The 20,015-nt window shown below is 42.8% G+C and overlaps 1 protein-coding gene across 1 annotated transcript in view; it reads left to right on the plus strand.

Moving 5' to 3' along the window:
• Positions 1-8: 8 nt before the first annotated feature.
• Positions 9-20,015, plus strand: part of TIAM1 (TIAM Rac1 associated GEF 1) — a gene marked incomplete at its 5' end in the record, with an annotated part of 524,442 nt that continues 504,435 nt past the window's right edge. The window contains one exon of the mRNA XM_081234975.1: positions 9-208. The remainder of the gene's footprint in view (positions 209-20,015) is intronic.

The raw sequence follows: 20,015 nt of genomic DNA on the forward strand, positions 1-20,015 counted from the left end.
CAGCCCGCTCCCCACGGGACGCGAGTGGCCGGGAATCACGGGGGGCGGGGCCAAAGGGCCGTTTGAGGTGCCTTGTCCTCCGCGCTGCTGGCTCCCTCCGCCCGGCGCCCTTAAAACGCCCAGAAACCTGGAACGGCGGAAAAAACCAGTCCTTCTCCTCCAAAGGGTGTAGTCCGTGGATTGCAGTACACGAAATAAGGAAAATGAGGTATACGCGGCACGCCTTGAAGATCTGAAGTCCCTTTGTCTGGAAATGTAGTTAGTTATGACTGACTTTGGTCATAATATTGTCGCATTTGTTTTTTTAGAAGTTGGGACTGTCAAGCTGGGTGCTTTTGATAGCTTTTACTTTTTAATTGTCTTGTGTTTTGGGTTTCGGAGGGTATGTAAAGTCGACGCATCTCAGCCCCTGGTCTCACCTTTTCTTCCCTGCGATTTTCGTAGTCCTAAACGTATAGAGTTACTTGGTTATCAGAATTGTGTATTCTTTTCGAATATTTCCTGTTTGGCAAGGCCGCAAACGTGAAAAGACCAAAGAATGTCAGCTGATTGATTTCTCCATACCTCTGTGTTTTGTCTGCCCCAAATGTCAAGAAAAAGGGTAGAAAGGGTGAATAATTTATGATACCTCCGTACCTCAGAGTATTTCTTATCCTTCAAGGACAAGACTTCAAAAACCTGAAATGAGCAAACAGTACAAACTACTTCTGTGGGTTTTTATTTAAAAGTATAAACATATTTACTTGTGCGCTCAGAAATCTAGAAAGATGTACAAGAGACTATGGGTGGGTACCTTTGGGGAGTGCGAATTAAACTTTTACTAATGTTCTCTCGAAAAATTTTTTTACGATGGATGTCATTTGTCTGCCACAGTTTGGCTTAGAATGAGAATTCCCCTCCCCCCGCCAACACACACACATACTTGTGTTGGCAGAACAGTTTGATAAACCAGGGGCCTGGGGCAGGGAGCATCAAGAGAAGGATTTTCATCTTCCCTCCCTACGGGGCTGCCTGAATAACAAAGATGAGTGAACTGTTTTCAGAGGTGAGGTTAATTTAACCTGGAAGCATGCTTTAGGCTTACCCAGAAAACTCATTAACCTGCAGGTGCTATGTTTCTGACTCAGTGAGTCTGGGGTGGGAACCTGGACTTTACATTCCTACCTTGTGCCCAGGTAGCGCTGATGCTGGCACTTTGAGAAACTCCGACTTGCAGGTGTTTTTCATGCCCAGTGAAGTATGCAAGTTGAGAGCAAGAGCTGGACCTACTTGACACAAAAGAGTAGATAGAGAAAGCATCCCGAAAAGAAACTTGGAGTCAAGGGGACCCAGACAGGGGCCAGTAAGGGACACACCTAAGGGAGAAGAGCTCTGGCTCCTGGGGATTTCTGTTTTTGTTTTGTGGGATTGAAATCCTCCCCATCTCCCCGTGAACTCCAACGCAATGTGCATTTCCCTCTAATGCTCTGTAGGGAGGATTTAGTTGTAAGGATGATGAAACACGGACACGTAGTTCAAGGCCAGAGTGAAACAAGGCAGAAGCTGATTCAGCCACGTCTTGGCTGTCCATTACTTATTTATTTAATTACACCCTTGGACTCAAAGGCATCCTCTGTCAGAGACACACAATCCACGTTTTTTTATCATCCTCTTGAAAGTATACATATTTGTAATTTTGCTTGTTGTACTTACTAGCATTTCCCAGATAGCTGACTTGTGCTACGCAAATGCATAAATGTGCAAATCCCAGCCACAGGGTCTTTGCCCAAGGCCAAAGTTTCTCTTTGGCCTCAAAGTTCCAGGAAGTTGGAATCAGATTTCAGTTGCTCGCCAACAAAGCAGCCCATATACAGAGTGGCCCTGGGATTCTGGGTCCGTCCTCTTTTGAGATATGTAGACAAAGCCTGGGTCAGTGCCAGGGCTTGTGTCCTGCAGGATTAGAGGACCCCTGGGGTTTATTCATACTGCCGCCCTCACACCTGGGCAAGGGGGTCCCACACTTTAGAGGACCCTGTTCTGTTCCTCCTCAGGTCATATTTCCCCTGGGGGGTGTGGAGCCAAGAAAATGCTTCCACCCAGACTCTTACCCCTCCTTCTAGAACAAGGTTAAGGAATATAAATATGTGATCTTGAACCGTATTTGTTTGCTCCTAAGACAGCCTGTGCAGATGACTAAGCAGTTTAACGTGTGTCATTCTGGCATTCCTGGGGATGAAAAGCAGTGTTTGGGGACCTCTGTGGTTAAGAGGTAAACAAGAAGGTAGACCAGAACTTCGGTCTGGCGTTTCCATCCTTTTCCTCTTCCTCTCCTTCCTTTCTTAGGACTCACTCTTCTCCTTTCTCCTTTATCTCATCTCTCTCTTTCCCCAAATCGTTTTTTTCTTCTGTAATCCCAAGGTGATTCCCCCTTTACACCTTCCTCATGCTCAGTAAATAAGTAGTTTTAAAATTTCCTTCACATCACACATCACAAAGGGATTATCACCAAGACCTTTGTTGATGAAAAATATGTTTTTATATGAATTGTAGGAAAATGTCAGAACTAGGGAAAATACAAAAGAAGCAAAGTACAAAGAGAGAAGCTTTTTAAAATATTTATTTATTTATTATTTTTATTTTTGGCTGCGTTGGGTCTTCGTTGCTGCATGCGGGCTTTCTCTAGTTGCAGTGAGCGAGGGCTACTCTTCATTGCAGTGCGTGGACTTCTCACTGCAGTGGCTTCTCTTGTTGTGGAACACAGACTCTAGGCGCGCGGGCTTCAGTAGCAGCACGCAGGCTCAGTAGTTGTGGTGCATGGGCTTAGGTGCTCCGCAGCATGTGGGATCTTTCCAGATCAGAATTCGAACCTATGTCCCCTGCATTGGCAGGCGGATTCTTAACCACTGCACCACCAGGGAAGTCCCAAGACAGGCTTTTTTAAATGCTAAGAAATAAATGCGCTAATAACTAGGAAACAGGGACTTCCCTGGTGGTCCAGTGGTTAAGATTCCACGCTTCCAATGCAGGGGGTGCAGGTTCAATCCCTGGTAAGGGAACTAAGATCCCACACGCTGCGCGGTGCAGGCAAAAAATAAAAACAAAATAACTAGGAAGCAAATTAAAAACAGTTAAAGGGGCTTCCCTGGTGGCGCAGTGGTTGAGAGTCCGCCTGCCGATGCAGGGGACACGAGTTTGTGCCCCAGTCCTGGAAGATCTCACATGCCACGGAGCGGCTGGGCCCGTGAGCCATGGCCGCTGAGCCTGCGCGTCCGGAGCCTGTGCTCCTCAACGGGAGAGGCCACAACAGCAAGAGGCCCGCATACCGCAAAAAGAAAAAAACAGTTAAAGGCAGTATTAGCTAGTCCTACCTGCATATATTTAATGTTAGTAAATTCCAAAAACCGGAAGCTATTACCAGTAAACACTGTGAGAAGATTATATCCCAGAATCACGAAGTATCTGAGGCATTTTTGAAAGTTGGAGAGAGAAAAGTATAAAAATTAGTTTATATTGTTAGTCAGCAGGAGTGAACAGCCTGGGATTAGACATTTGCAAACTATAATTGAGAGGTAGCTGTATATTTAATAATCTTGGCTATAACCTATCATACGCTCTCTGTTTAGCAGTTGCAGCCTGGGCTCAGGCCCACTCTGGCCCACTGTATCATCTTGGGTAATTCTCTCTAGAACTCAACTGTAAATCAGAGGCACCTGGGTTAGGTACAGTGCTATTTACACTGGCTGCACCTCAGAACCACCTGGCAGATTTTTGAAAACAGTGTGCTTGGGCCCAATTATATTCACATCTTCAAATTGCATATATTTAAACAGTAAATGCACATTACATTGCTGTAAGATACCAACATTGGTTTTCACTGGAAATAGGCTGCTTACCGTGGCACTTTCCATCCCATGAAGAAAATAAACTTATATTTGATTAAACAAGCATAACCAGGTTTCTGTTACATGAGGTTGAAACAATTTCTAACTGGCAAGAGATAAGAAGCCACAAAAGGAGTTTTAGCAGGAAGCAGCTTGACTGTGTTCATGGGTAAGGTCAGGGTGCATCTGGGTGCCTGAGGAACCTCGAAGTGCTGAGCTGGAAGTGTCCTTTTGGACACAGATGTGAACCTCAGGGTCACCCCTAAGTGTAGGCTCTATAGCAAGCTCAACACACATGCTATTCAGATTTGTAAGGAAAACGTAGTTACTCATTCGCTTTAGGGGATATAATTGTCTTCACGATTCTCTATCACTCTGGGTAGGAAATGGGTGAGACTTAAGCATCAATGACATTTTCTCAAGTTCGTCTGGTTTAAACAGTCTCTTTAGAGCAGTGATTCTCAAACGTTAATATACCTAAGAATCAGCTGGAAGGCTTGTTAAAACTCAGATTGCTGGTCCCCAACCCCAGAAGTTTTTTCTTTTTTAAAAAAAAGCACGTTATTATTATATAGTTTATGTACTATAAAAAATTCACCCATTGTAAGTATACACTTAAGCGATACTTTTAGTAAATTTATGTAATTGGCAACCATTACCAAGATGCAGTTTTAGAACATTTCCATCAGCATAGGAAATTTCCTCATCTGGTTTTTGCTTAAGCCGTTCTCCCACTCCAAGCCCTAGTCAACCACTGATCTGCTTTTTTCTCTATAAATTTGCTTTATCTGGACATTTCTTATAAATGGAATCATACAGTATGTAGTGTATGATTTTGCATCTGGCTTCTTAGTGTAATGTTTTAGAGCTTAATCTATGTTGTAGCATATTTTGTTAGTTTGCTCCTTATGTGTAAAAGAGTATTCCATTGCCGAATAAATTGTTTTTCCAGTCACAGGTTGGTGGACATTTGTGTTGTTGAATTGTGTCCCCTCCGAAATTCATATGTTGAAGTCCTAACCACCTCGAAATGTGACCTTGTTTGGCGAAATGTGACCTTGAATGAGTTGAGAAGCCATCCCTATTCAGGCTTTTCTTTGTGAGAAGATTGTTCATTACTAATTCAGTTTCTTATTAGAATTCATTTTGGATTTTCTATTTCTTCTTGATTCAGTTTTGGTAATGTATGTCTTCTAAAGAATTTGTCCACTTCATCTAAATTGTGTAATTTGTTGATATAGAGTTGGTCATAATATTTTCTTATAAATTTTAAATTTCTATAGGATTGGTAGTAGTATCCCTGCCTTCATTACTGATTTTGGCTATTTCTTTGTCGCTGTTATTTCCTTGCTCAATCTAACTAAACAGTCGTCAGTTCTGTTAACGTTTTTCAAAGAACCAACTTTTGTTTCTGTTTTTGTGTTTTGGCCACACTGTTCGGCTTGTGGGATCTTAGTTCCCCTACCAGAGATCAACCTCTGGTGGAGTCCTAACCACTGGACCTCCAGGGAATTCCCCTCGGAGAACCAACTTTTGGTTTCATTGATTTTCTTTATTGTTCTTCTGTTTTCTATTTCACTGATTTCCAACCTAATCTTTGTTATGTCTTTCCTTCTGCTTGCCTTGGGTTTATTTTGCTTTTCTTTTTTCTAGTTTCTTAAGGTGGAAGCATTGTTTATTGATTTGAAATCTTTCTTCTTTTCTAGTGTGGGTATTTAAAACTATAAATTTCCCTCTAAGCATTGCATTAGCTACACCCATAACATGATATGTCACATTTTCATTTTAATATAATTTGAAATATTCTCTAATTGCTCTCATGATTTCTTTTTTCACTCATGCATTAAAGTATAGTGCTTAACTTCCAAATATTAGGATTCCCCAAATTTCCTTCTGTTGTGTTTTTTGTTGTTGTTGTTTTGGGTTTTCTTGGCCATGCCACATGGCATGCGGGATCTTAGTTCCCTGACCAGGGATCTAACCCACACCCCCTGCAGTGCAAGCACTGGAAGGGCAGAGTCTTAACCACTGGACCGCCAGGGAAGTCCCATGTTGTTGATTTCTAATTTAATTCAACAGTGAGTTAAAAGAATAGACTCTGTATGATTTCACTCCTTTTAAATATATTGAGATTTATTTTATGGCCTAGCACTTGATCTATTCTGGAGAATGTTCCACCTGCTCTTGAAATGAATAGATTATGCAGTTGTTTAGTGAAATATTCTACATATATCATTAGGTTGCGTAGGTTGATAGTGTTTTTTAAGTCCTCCGTACCTTTGCTGATTTTCTGTCTGGTTTTTCTATAACTAATTGCGAGTGGGATATTGAAATCTCCAACTACTATTATTGTGTTGTCTACATGTCCTTTTTTTTTTTTTTTTTGCTGTACGCGGGCCTCTCCTGTTGCGGAGCACAGGCTCCGGATGAGCAGGCTCAGCGCCCATGGCTCACGGGCCCAGCCACTCCACGGCATGTGGGATCCTCCCAGACCGGGGCACGAACCCGCGTCCCCTGCATCGGCAGGCGGACTCTGAACCACTGCACCACCAGGGAAGCCCTACATTTCCTTTTTTAAATGACTGAAGTATAGTTGACTTACAGTGTTGTGTTTCTGGTGTACAGCAAAGTGATTCAGATTCTTTTCCATTATAGTTTATTACAAGATATTAAATACAGTTCTCCGTGCTGTACAGTAGGACCTCGTTGTTTACCTATTTTATATATTTATATGTAGTAGTTTGTATGTGCTAATCCCAAAGTCCTAACTTATCCCTGCCCCCCCCAACCCTGGCCCTTTCCCCTGTGGCAAAACCATAAGTTTGTTTTCTATGACTGTGAATCTGTTTCTGTTTTATAAATAAGTTCATTTGTATCATTTTTTAGATTCCACATATAAGTGATTCATATATTTGTCTTTTCTCTGTCTGACTTCACTTAGTATGATAATATCTAGGTCCATCCATGTTGCTGCAAATGGCATTATTTCAATTTTTATGGCTGAGTAATATTCCATTATGTATATATACATACCACATCTTCTTTACCATTCATCTGTCAATGGGCATTTAGGTTGCTTCCATGTCTTGGCTATTGTAAATAGTACTGCTGTGTACATTGGGGTGCATGTATCTTTTTCGAATTAGAGTTTTCTCTGGTTATATGCCCAGGAGTGGGATTGCTGGACCACATGGTAACTCTATTTTTAGGTTTTTAAGGAACTTCCATGCCAGTTCTCCATAGTGGCTGTATCAGTTTACATTCCCACCAACAGTGTGGGTGGGTTCCCTTTTCTCCACACCCTCTCCACATTTATTATTTGTGTCTACATTTCCATTTAATTTTCTCCATTTTCTTTCATGTTTTTGAGGTTCTGGTAGTAGATACGTATATATTTATAATTGTTATACATTCCTGATATAGTGACTTTTATTATTTTGGAAGATCTCTGTCTCTAGTAATATTTCTTTGTCTTAACATCTAATTTAGCTGATATCCATATAGCTACTCCAACTCTCTTATGGTTACTGTTTTCATGGCATATCTTTTTCTATCTTTTTACTTTCAACCTATTTATGTCTCTGAATCTAAGGTGTTCTCTTGCAGACAACACATAGTTGACTCTTGCCCTTTTTGTCCAATATGAATATCCCTGCTCTTTGATTGGATTGTAGACCATTCAAATTTAATGTAATTAATAATATGTTTGGATTTACTTTTGCCATTTTGCTGTTTGTTTCCTATATGTCTCTTAACTTCTTTGTCTCTCTGTTCCTCTTTTACTGCTTTCTTTTGTGTTAAAAATTTTTTTAGAATATCATTTAAATTCCTCTGTTAATTTACTTACTATTTTAAAATTTATTTTATTAGTGGTTGCTCTATAGATTGCAAAATCTTAACTTACCAAAATCCAGTTGTGATTAATACTAATTTAATTCTAGTAAAATATAGAAACTTGGCTCCAGTATACCTCCATTCTCTTCCCTCACCTTTATATTATTACAGTTATATGTATTACATTTATATGTAGTATAAACCCAACACTAAAGTGCTATGATTATTGCTTTACACAATCTTATGTCTTCTAAAGAAATCAGGAGAAGTAATAAGGAAAATATATTTATAGAGTCTTTTATATTAACCCACATATTTACCATTTCCAGTGCTTTTCATTTCTTCCCGTGTGTTCACATTGCAATCTGATGTCACTTCCTTTCAGTCTGAAGGACTTTCTGTAACATGTCTTGAAAGGCAAGGCTGTCATCGCTTCCATTAACAATGTCTCTGGATGTGAGCATCACCCACTACACCCGATCAATTGAGGCCCCTTTAATCACAGCACCATAACTGCCAGTTCTCACGGCCTGGCCAGCCCTGGCAGAACCTCCACACCCACTGGGCTGGAGGAGATGGAAGCAGTACTAGGCAGGCATGCCTCGGATATCCACCATTCTTATCCAAAGTTCAGCAGTTTTCAGGCATAAACACTTCTCAGATTGTCGTATGTCTTTGGTCAATTTCCAGAGCACTTAAATGTTGTTCTTGTCCATTTTTTTTAGCTTTACAGTTGCTTTCTGGGGAGAGGATTTGCTAACCATTTCACTTGGCCATAGCCAGAAGTCTGCTTCCTCCCCATGCTTCTGATTCATTAGACCTGAAGTGTAGCTGGAGAATTTGAATTTTAATGAGTTCTCAGGTAATACTAATGCTGCTGGCCCAAGGACCACACTTTGAAACCCGCTGCTTTAGGTTAAATCAGTCTCTTTCAGGTGTGAAAACAACTTTCTCAGATATGAATTCATTATGAGCACACATAAAATTTTATTTTAAACTTGCTGCAGGGGAAGAAGGCATCCAATAAAACCAGTTCAGATATTTCCTTTTGGTAGAAACTTCTGGTAGAAGTAAAGGTTACTAGATAATTTTGTGAACATTAGCTTCAAGACAGGCCTGTCGGGTGAAACACTATCTGTTCAGCACCAGCCTGATGGTCAGCAATTCGGGTGATTCATAACAAGACAGTGCCAGTAAATCTAACAGCCCCCGGGAGCTCTTAATCTCATCAAAGTCTGCAAGAAAATTGCTCAATTATTTTATCATGAACGCTAGACACTTTCCACAGGAGGTTGATTTTACCAAGCCCCTCTGTTCTTCTCCAGACTGCCCTCCTCAGACAGTGGAAGTGGTCAGTTTTCTCTCTCATGTATAAATGTCGAGTTTCCTCCCTTTCCTGCTGTTGCACCCCAGGATGGACTCTGGGCATCTAGTTGGCAGAAGTCAGACAGCAATAGAGGAGGGCACTGCCTATCCATGTGTTGTCATCAGGATCCCCGTTGGTTTCTGCTGCACAGCAGCTGGTCCATTCTGCTTCTGGACCGGTGACAGCTATGGTGTGACTCGTCCTACCACTATCATCTGTGGTTCCGACCACTGCCATCTTGTCACCAAATCCCCACTTCTTTTGCATTACCCCCTGTCTTCTGCTGGTCCCCAGTCAACTCGGCCTTTTCATATCCCAACAAGGGGCCCCACAGGAACGTCAGGGGCTCTAGGTGCTAAGCACAGGCCACATTTTACTGCTCCAACTTTTCTATCCTGACAGCTCCCTCTACACCCCACTGCCCTGCCCTGGCGCCATGTTGAAATGTATCCACATGGACCCTCTCTTAAAACTTTGTTCCTCCTCCACCCACTGTTGTATGAATGCCACTGGCGTTCCTCAGGTTCTCAAGATCTTCCATTTCATCTGGGTGTTTCTACCTCAGCCCTCAGCACTCACAGGGTGAGAGGAAGTGAGGACCCAAGTGGCTCACACCACTTGCTTCCTCTACAGCTCTCTCCTTTTCCCTCCCTTGCCATAATGTTGAGGGAAAAGTGTTTTACTTTCTCCCCCTCAGAGGATCTCAAACTTTTGCTGCATCAGAACCCCTTGGAGGGCTTATTAAAGCACAGATGCCTCAACCCCATCCCCAGAGTTTCTGATTCAGCAGGTCTGAGATGGGGCCTGAGAATGTGCATTTCTAACACGTTCCCAGGAGATGCTGCTGGTGCTAACCACACTTTAAGAACCACTGGTCTACCTTCTACCCTGATTTCTTGCTACCCCTGATCTCAAGTAAAATCCTACTGTCTTTTCGCAAAACTTGATACTTGATTTGTTAATGGATGCTAAAGGAACTTAGAAAATCCTTTGTTCTCAACAAAAGATTTTCAAACTATTATCTTCTAAGGTGGGGACGACTATAATTTATTGTCCAGACAGGGATACCTTTGATGGTTAATAATAATAATGCCAATAATAATAATAATAATAATAATAAATATAATAAATAAATAAATAAAATTAATAATAATAATAATAATAATAATAATGCCAGAGTAGTCGGGACTGCCGTAGGCAGACCAGGATGCCTATTCACCCCATGCTACAGTCTCAAGAAAATCATCTTTGGAACTCAAAGCAATTACTTCCTTGTTCTAGGAGTAAACAAGCTCTCCTTCTCTGGGACAAAGAGGTTGGCTCAGACTTGGAGATGGAAGACTGCCAGGGAATGTGATTTAAGAGGGAAACAAAACACAGTGGTTTAATATTTTCAAAACATTATCCCCGTTACTGTAAGTCCTCTACGTACGAACCAAGCTGCGAACTTTCAAAGAGGCGAACGTGCATTCCATCAACATCAGGTATGAGTGAAATTGCAGCCCTCCGTCTCCTGTTGCTGACGACCCTTCAGCTCTACCATCTCCCACCTCCTCTCCCTCCTCCAGTCAGTAGCTCTTCTTGCCTGTTCACTCGATGCCAGCCCCTGGATGCCAGCTGTTGGACTGTACTACTGTACTTTTCAAGGTACTGTACTGTAAGATTAGAAATGTTTTCTTTTTGTGTGTGTGGTTTTTTTAATGTATTATTTCTGTGAAAAGTATTATAAACCTATTACAGTGCAGTACTATATAGCCGATTGTGTTAGTTGGGGACCTAGGCTAACTTTGTTGGACTTACGAACAAACTGGACTTAGAAACGTGCTCTCAGAAGAGAACTCGTTCATATGTAGGGGACTTCCTGTATATACATTTGGAGTTAACCGCCTATAGTACCAAAGCGCCTGACTAGCCTGTAGGCACAAAATAAAGGCAGTTTGCATTTCCTCCTGGCACAAGCCTCACCAGCTCTATTGGAAATTAGCCCTTTTCTTTATCCCCCAGTGTCCTGAGTTATTTCTGGGCATGCCCAAAGTAGCAGCTCACAAGTGCCCACAAACCAGAATGTCAGCTGCAGCCCCCATATGGCCTTGTCCTTCCTCTTCTGCTCAGGCTTCTTGTTCCCATCCGTAGTCCACAGAGCCACCTGGAGAAGTGTCACTCCTGCAGCTTCCCATCACGGGGACCCCATTCTAGGCCAAGGGTGCTCCTCCAGATGCTCCCTCGTCTCTGGTACCAGAGCATGGCTGGGTTTTATGCAGAGCCTCTCCCCCAACTCCCTGCCACACTTTGTTTCCTGGGCCCCAAGTTGGATTTTTTTTTTTTTTTTGTCCACGCCACGCAGCATGTGGGATCTTAGTTCCTCAATCAGGGATTGAATCCGCACCCCCTGCAGTGGAAGCATGGAGTCTTAACCACTGGACTGCCAGGGAAGTCCCAAGTTGGATGTAATTTGAAGGCAACACAAATAGGATTTGCTGATGGTTAGAATATTGTGTTCAAGAGGAGAGGAGTCCAGGCTGATTCCAGGGTTTGGACTCAATGAATGAGGTTGTTATTAATTAGCGTGGTTGGGAAGATTGTCGATGGAGCAGGTTTTCTTTGGAAAAGTTCAGTAGATTGATTTTGGACACAGTTTGTGATGTCTTTTCAATATCTAAGATAAGAAAGGTAATAACGGACCTTCCCTTTCAACTTCTATGCCATTGCCGTAGACAGAGTTGAAGTGAACTATAAAGATTATTTTCCAATTCCAGCAGGCACTGTTGAGTGCCTGCCCAACTGCCCTGTTCCCTTTATTCCACATTGGCAGAACAATGATTTTGTTCCAGTGTCTAACCTCACCTGTGTGACTGGAGAAAATGCTGCTTGTCTAAACCAGCCAGGATCACCCCATTCTGCATGTCAGTGAGAAGTAGAAGGGTAAGCCTGACACCCACTCAATTCAGGTCAATGAGACGTGGGGGGCAGTCATTTGGAGGCTTCTGGGAAATGTTCTTTCTTTAAAAAAGATTTACAAAAAGAATTGGGGCTTCCCTGGTAGCGCAGTGGTTGAGAGTCCGCCTGCCGATGCAGGGAACATGGGTTCATGCCCCGGTCCGGGAAGATCCCACATGCCGCGGAGTGGCTGGGCCCGTGAGCCATGGCCACCGAGCCTGCGTGTCCGGAGCCTGTGTTCCGCAACGGGAGAAGACACAACAGTGAGAGGCCCGCATACCGCAAAAAAAAAAAAAAAAATTGGTCTGGCTTTTTCTCCTGGATGTCCTAGGGCATCCATCCTGCAAACATGATGTGAGTAAAAACAAGCTGAGGGTGGTCAAGCTGAAAGATAGCATTTTCCAGCCCATTAGTTAGCTAACTGGAACCATCCTCTCTCTGGATCTCTAATGCAAGATAACGCACCCCTTGATTGGTTAAACCATTTTGAGAAGGGTTTTCTTCACTTGCCTGTTAAAGCATCCTAACTGGTACACGGAGTAAGGAGAGAAAGTCATCCTGAGGAGGAAACCACAGAAAGTTCAGGGCAGTAGATGAAGGTGCCCGTTTGTCACTGGCAAGGTCAGGCCAGTACCAGCAGCAGGGCAATTTCCAGTGCAAAGAACTGACTGGATTATGAACTTGAACTAGAAACTGCTTGTATTGTCATAGGTCTCTGCTTTTTCTTTGCCAGAGAGGGCTGGTGTTTTACACTGTAGGGGTATCTGTGCCCAAGGCCTTATCATCTCCTGTCGACTCCGAGCTCCGCCCTCCTACACAAGACTGTCCTTGGCACCGAGTCAAGTCCATGAATTGCTTTCACACTTCCTATTCCACTTTGTGCTCACAAGTGCCTGTTAGGAGTCCAGGCATGTCCCCAATTTACAAACTGAGAATTAAGACTCTGGGGAGGTGATCACAGCCCAGAAATGACAAAACCCCGACTCGAACCAGGGTGGATTCCAGGCCGGCACTCTTTGACCCACACCATGAAATTTGTTTTAAAATCTAAAATGACATCATTGTTCTTACTTGGTTATTCTAATTTTACATGTTAAGCATGATTAAAGTAACTAAACATTGTAAGACTCCCATGTGTCTTGATTCAAACAAAACATACACTAAATACCTAAGGTCTCTAGGGTATGTTTGGTTTTCTGTTACTCAAAGTAACAATAATTTTCTTTCATATGCCACTTGATCAAGACTGTTTTTGCCCTTACCAGTTTTCTTACAAACGTGCTTTGAGTTAACCTTTTAATGCCTTATATAACAGGGTTCAGAATCACATTAATTCTAGAAGTGACCTTTTTATTACTCTTGACAATGAACAGTTATTTAAATTTATAGCAATCCTGTTACATATGCAATTCGTTGTGTGTGAACCAGCATGGTATGTTTTTCTTCTCATAAAGCTCTTCATTTGCACTGGAATAAAAACTGCATTGGTTTGAAATGAGAAATTTAGTCCAATTTTACCAGGAAGGCAAGTCAAACCAGTTCAGCTGGGTGGAAAAGTTCAGTTTGCTTTCGTTAAGAGCCAGTTATTTCACCAGGAAAATGAGTGTATTTGGGAATAGCAGAGGAATTACAATTCAGGACGGTAAACTATGGCGAACCATAGGCAAGTCCTAAAAAAGTGGTTCTTAATAAGTTGGTTTGAGAGTGAGTGTGGAATGTCCCTACTGTTTATTTTTGCTTTTAAGATGAGAAATGTTCCAGAAATGTTAATGTGCTGAATTTTTCAAAGAGCAAATCATTTTTTAAATGTTCCAGGAAAGTTTGATTTTGACAAAATGTGTACAAGGTGAAAGGAAGTTTATCCTCTAATTATTCGTGTACACATTTTATAGTGAAAACACCCTTATTAACCAGGACATCTGGGGTAGAGTATTGATTCTTTTCTCTGGTGTTCTTGTATCTCAGTTTCTTCTTCTACAAAACGAGGGGTTGACAAGATGTATGTTTCTTGTTACTGCTATAACACATTACCACGGACTTAGTGTTTTAAAACAACACAGATTTATTCTTTTGTGTTTCTGGAGGTCAGAAGTCAGATGGGGGTCTCACTGGGCTAAAACCATGGTATTAGCAGATCCGTGTTCTCTTCTGGAGTGTCTTGGGGTGAATCCATTTCTTTGCCTTTTCTAGTATCTAGAGGCTGTCTGCATTCCTTGGCTCATGGCCACTCCCTCCATCTTCAAGACCAGAGTCAGCAATGGCCAATTGAGTCTTTCTCACATTACATCACTCCGACGCTGACTTTTCTGCCTCCTTCTCCCACTTGTAAGGATCCGTGTGGTTACATTGAGCTCACCCTTGTGATTACATTGATCCAGCTCAGCCAGAATTATCTCTTTATTTTATTTTTTTAAATAAACAATACATAAATTTATTTGTTTATTTATTTATTTTTTTGCGGTATGCAGGCCTCTCACTGTGTGGCCTCTCCCATTGCGGAGCACAGGCTCCGGACGCGCAGTCTCAGCGGCCATGGCTCACAGGCCTAGCCGCTCCACGGCATGTGGGGTCTTCCGGGACCGGGGCACAAACCCGTGTCCCCTGCATCGGCAGGCAGACTCTCAACCACTGCGCCACCAGGGAAGCGCCTATTTATTTATTTTTGTCTGTGTTGGGTCTTCATTGCTGTGCGCAGTCTTTCTCTAGCTGTGGCGAGCAGGGGCTACTCTTTGTTGTGGTGCACGGGCTTCTCATTGCAATGGCTTCTCTTGTTGCGGAGCAAAGGCTCTAGGCATGCGGGCTTCAGTAGTTGTGGCTCACGGGCTCAGTAGTTGTGGCTTGCGGGCTTTAGAGCACAGGCTCTGTAGTTGTGGTGCACAGGGTAAGCTGCTCTGCAGCATGTGGGATCTTCCTGGACCAGGGCTTGAACCCGTGTCCCCTGCATTGGCAGGCACATTCTCAACCACTGCACCACCAGCGAAGTCCCACCTCTTTATTTTAAGGTCAGCTGATTAGCAACCTAAATTCCATCTGTGAACTTAATTCCTCTTTGCCATATAACCTAATATATTCGCAGGTTCTGGAGATTAGGATGTGGACATCTTTGGGAGCCGTTATTCTGCCTACCACACTAGGCAATCTCTTAGATCTTTCCAGTTCAAAATTTTATGAAAAAACTCAATATAATTGTTCTCCATTACTGTAACTTTAAAGTGCAGTAAGTAAAACCCAAACAACTAGGTTATAGGGAAAGAAGTAGAATGATATTTTATTAATTGTTTAAATTTTATTTTTATAAAAGGAACTATATTCACATAGTTCAAAATCCAAACCATAATAAGGAATAGATTGAGGGTCTCACACCCGTCCCTAGTCATGTGTATGTATCATTATTTATTGAGCCATCCCCTACTGTATTACTTTCCTAGGGCTGCCGTAACAAATTATAGCTCACTGGATAGGTTAAAATAACAGAAATGTATTCTCCCGCAGTTCTGGAGGACAGATGTCCAAAATCAGGGTGTCAACAGAGTTCTGGTCCCTCCAGAAGCTCTAAGGAAGAAGTCTTCCTTGCCTCCTCCAGCTTCTGGAAGCTCCAGCCATTCCTTGGCTTGTGGCTATATCACTCCAATCTCTGCCTCCATGGGCACATGGCCTTCTTCCCTGTGTGTATGTGTGTGTGTCCTCTCCTCTTATAAGGACACCAGACATTGGTTTAGGGTCCACCCTAATCCAGTATGACCTCATCTTAACTAATTATATCTAGAAAGATCCTATTTCTAAATAAGGTCACATTCACAGGTGCTAATTGTTAGGACTTGAGCTTATCTTTGGATGGACACCTGGCAGTTTTCAGTTATTTGCTATTAGAACAGAGGCTGCATGTTTTCTTATGGACTTGTATGGGTATTCTTATGGATTTGTGAAATGCCTCTGAAATACAAATTCCTAAAAGCGTAAATGCTGAGCCATAGGGTTTTTTTTTTGCCAAATTATGCTTCAAAAAGGTTGCAGTTATTTCCATCCCCACCCTCAGTGTTTGTTTCCGTACAGCCTCATCAAACTTCCATAATACCGGTCTCTTTATCTGCCAGTCTGAGAGGTGGAGAATAAGATCTCATTTTAAATTTCCATTTATTTGATTATTCATGCAAATGAGCCCACTTCCTCGTGTTTATTGACTTTCTAAGTCTGAATTGCTAGTTGTTTCCTCTTCCCTCTTGAGCAGCTGATCTATGTTTTATTTAATCCATTTCAGGCATTGTTGGTCACCATCTTTTCTTTGTTCTTTCTCTTAAATGGAACTTGATCTTTTACGTAAATCTAGGACAAGAGATTGTGTGAAAGTCCATACCTACAGTGAAGGGGTATTTGCTTTTCAGGGCTAACTTTCTATGATACAGGTCTGATGTGAGTAGGGAAAGTACCTAATAAGAGTACGGTATCTGTGCTGGTTGTAATTTCTTGTGAGAGAGAGGGAGAGAGGGAGGACAGTTATATCAGAAATGAGGTATGTTTGAAAGCGTGTCAGTGGGTGGGAGTTTATACAAATCTGTGAGAAGGTGAAGTCCCTTTTTCTCTTTTTTTTTAAATGAGAAAGCTTCAGCTGGGTTATCAAACTGGTGATAAACATCCATGACTGCACGTTCATCCTGAGTTTCTCTTCCCAGCACAGAGTCATTTCGTTTGTAATTAAGAAAAGTGAGGAGGGTAACTCCACTTCTGGGTACACACCCAAAAGAACTGCAAACAGGACATGATCAAGTATCTGTACACCCAGGTTCATAGTAGCATAATTCACAATAGCCAAGATGTGGGCACAACTCAAATGTCCATGGACAGATGAATAGATAAACAAAATGTGGTCTATCAATACAATGGAATATTATTCAGCCTGAAAAGGAAAGAAATTCAGACACAGGCTACAACATGTGAACCTTGAGGACGTTACGCTATGCTTTTGAGTGAGACACAAAAGGACCAGTACGGCTTGATTTCACTTATATGAAGTATCTAGATAGTCACACTCATAGATACAGAAAGTAGAGTCGTAGTTGCCAGGGCCTGGAAGGGGGAGGGAGTGGGAAGTTGTTTAATGGGTGCACAGTCTCAGTTTTGTGAGATGGGAAGAGTTCTGGAGATGGATGGTGGTGGTGGATACACAGTAATGTGAATGTACCTGATGCCACCGAACTGTGCACTTAAAAATGGCTGAGATGGGGGCTTCCCTGGTGGCGCAGTGGTTGAGAGTCCGCCTGCCGATGCAGGGGACACGGGTTCGTGCCCCGGTCCGGGAGGATCCCACGTGCCGCGGAGCGGCTGGGCCCGTGAGCCATGGCCACTGAGCCTGCGCATCTGGAGCCTGTGCTCCGCAACAGGAGAGGCCACAGCAGTGAGAGGCCCGTGTACCTCAAAAAAAAAAAAAAAAAAAGGCTGAGATGGTAAATTTTATGTTATGTGTATTTTACCACAATTAAAAAATTTTCAATTTAAATTTAAAAATGTAAAATTTATGTTGTATATATTTTACCGCAATTAAAACTAAATGGAAGGAGGGAAGGAAGGAAAGGTGAAGAGTGAAGAGCGGTTGTTTTTAACCTCATTTCACAGCAGGTAATTTCCAACACAAGAGGCAACCCCGGGACAGCGGGCCCTGTAACTGAATTCTACTCTCAGTCCTTTACAGCCAGGCCCCATCTCCAACCCACTGGCTTCAAGAAGTCTTCTAGAAATCAGAAATGGCTCCTTGTCTAGAACTGGCAGCGTACAGCACTGCTTAAAGATGAAAAATTGGTAGTTCACTGGGATTCCTGTGTTGCGAGGTCAGTTTTTGTTGAAGAAAAGTAGAGTATAACATCCTTCAGGGATCCTTTGTTCATGCAGAGGCATCAGTGGTGGCTACAAATCCCTTGCATTGTAGGTGACTAAGGAAGAAAAGACTTGCACTGCCCGCCTGCCAACATGAAGCTGTTTAGTATGCAGTTAAGAATAGTGGGGTGGGGGGAGGTTTTTTGCCCTGGTTCTCACACCAGGCACTCATCCAGCCACCCCTTACCAGCTCTTCACCTGCAAGAAGGTGATGTATCCCAACCAAATGTGTGAATCAGTGTCTGGCATCCATAAGCATTTGAGAATGAGTAACTTCCATCCCTACCACAAACAGCTGGTTGGATATGTGAACCCAAGGCCTTTCTTGGGGACTGGGGACTTGTCTCACCCCTGCCGCCACCCCCCTCTGCCCAGCATGCCAGAGCCCTCGGGTCCAGGGATCTAGAATAGGCCTGAGGAGAAAGGAGAGCTGGCTAGGAGGTCCCCCTGCAGGCCTGAAGCCTAAACTTCTCCTACCAGCTCTGGGGGAAGGAGCAGTTGACTTACCTGTGATCCCATCTGGGCCGTTTGAATTTACCATGCTTGGGTACTGTGTAATCTTTTCCAAAAATATTTTATTATATATTTTTTAAATGCTTAACTATTAAAAATACTACTAAGATAAATTTTATAAGATGTACGATTCACCTCTGGTTGAGACTGTTAAAAACAAGACAACAGGCCCCAAATGGAATCGCTTATGTTAAGCCCCGTGTCACCAAACCAAGACAACTTAATTACAGTTTCTGCTGTCCTAGAAATGGAATCTTTAACCGGTCAATCAGGAATCACCTGATTCCTAGAATCGCCTGACTCCTAGCACTAGTTAGGTAATCTGGCTGACAGACTCGAAAGAAAAGTAACCTGCTCTAACCACCTGGCTTTTTTGCCTAGTATAACTTCCTTGTTTCTGCTCCCTTCTACCTATAAAAGTCTTTCATTTTGTACAGTTGCTCAGAGCTCCTTTCCATTTCCTAGATTGGATGCTACCCGACTCAAATTAATTTTTGCTCAAACTCTTAAAACATTTAATATACCTAAGTTTATTTTTTGACAAGACAGAGGTAGAGTTTTTAGTTCTCAGAGAGTTTTTCCCTTCAGAATGAAAAATAACTGAAAGCCATCTCAGAGCGGTGCCTTTCTTCAACTTTGACCTTGCCTGTCCTGCTCATCATTAAGCCTCCAGTGCCAGTGTAGCGCTGGGCACAGAGTAAACCCTCAATAAATATTTGATGAATAAATCAATTGGTGTCAAAACAAAATGCGGGATGCTTATGGTCCCCAATTCTGCATTTTCCTAAAGAAAGGATATTTGGGTCATGGTATGGTAATGTAATTAAATATATACTTGGTCCTCGTCCATTTCTGACACAGAGCTCCTAAAATCCTTGCAATTTCCTAAGTGCCTAGAAGGATGAAGCTTCTTTTGTATGTTAATGAGATGACTTTTGGATCCCCCTAAGGGTGGGAGTTGGTTGCCAGAAGAACTGACCACGTGATGAGAGGCTGAACCTTTTGGTCCCACCCCCTCACCCCCAGGGAGGGGAGAGGGGCTGGAGGTCGATTCAGTCACCAATGGCCAATGACTTATTAATCAATGATGCCTATGAAATGCAGCTTCCAGAAAACCCCCAAAGATAGGGTTTGGAGAGCTTCTGAGCTGGTGAACATTTGGAGATGGGGGAGAATGGTATGCCTGGAGGGGGCCTGGAGACTCCACACCCCTTCGCCATACCTTGCCTTGTGAATCTCTTCCATCTGGCTGTTCATATCCTTTTATAATACACCAATAATCTAGTGAATTAAATGTTTCTCTGAGTTCTGTGAGCTGCTCTAGTAAATTAATCAAACCCAAGGAGGAGGGGGGTTGTTGGAACCTCCAGTCGACACTGTAGCTGGTTGGTCAGAAGCACAGGTGATCAGCTGGCCTTATGACTGGCTTCCGAAGCTGGGAAAGGGGGTAGGCGAGTGAGACTGAGCCCTTAACCTGTGGGATATGATGCCATCTCTGAGTAGGCAGAGTAGTCAGAATAGAGATGAATTGTGGGACACCGAGCTGGTGTCTGGAGACTTGTTGGATAGTGTTGGGGACCGCCCTGCCTGCTGCCACCAGCACCCTCCCCTCCCCTCGCACAATGGAATGGAATTGG

The sequence above is a fragment of the Mesoplodon bidens genome (assembly GCF_964165515.1).
Source record: "Mesoplodon bidens genome assembly, chromosome: 5".
In the NCBI taxonomy this organism is placed as follows: Eukaryota; Metazoa; Chordata; class Mammalia; order Artiodactyla; family Ziphiidae; genus Mesoplodon; species Mesoplodon bidens.